Source organism: Odontomachus brunneus, unplaced genomic scaffold (genome assembly GCF_010583005.1).
Source record: "Odontomachus brunneus isolate Ranch 3 - 2012 unplaced genomic scaffold, Obru_v1 Obru_scaffold_139, whole genome shotgun sequence".
Lineage (NCBI taxonomy): Eukaryota > Metazoa > Arthropoda > Insecta > Hymenoptera > Formicidae > Odontomachus > Odontomachus brunneus.
In genome coordinates, this window is record NW_022639589.1 from 57291 (window position 1) to 57541 (window position 251).

General features: G+C 41.0%; 1 protein-coding gene across 1 annotated transcript in view; it reads left to right on the forward strand.

Annotated features, from left to right (window-relative positions):
* LOC116850250 overlaps positions 1–251 on the forward strand; it is an 864-nt gene that overhangs the window by 235 nt on the left and 378 nt on the right. The gene's annotated exons all lie outside the window — the stretch shown is intronic.

The window sequence follows — 251 nt, forward strand, 5'->3', positions numbered from 1 at the left end:
TTGTTGACAGACTCTGCGCAAAATTTGCTCGCGCAAGTTTAGCTATCTGGGAAGTTATATACATTTCAATCAGTAGGCACATTCAGTGAACTCAACAATTGCACAACTATTGAGTAATTTGTTTGCATATTGGTCTAGATGTAGGCATCTAAGGGTTTGTGTCCACGATGCTAGAATTCCGTCCGAAGTTAGGGTCCATTATACTTTAACCCTTTGCGGCATAGTGTCACTCCTGAGTGACACCTTTTTCT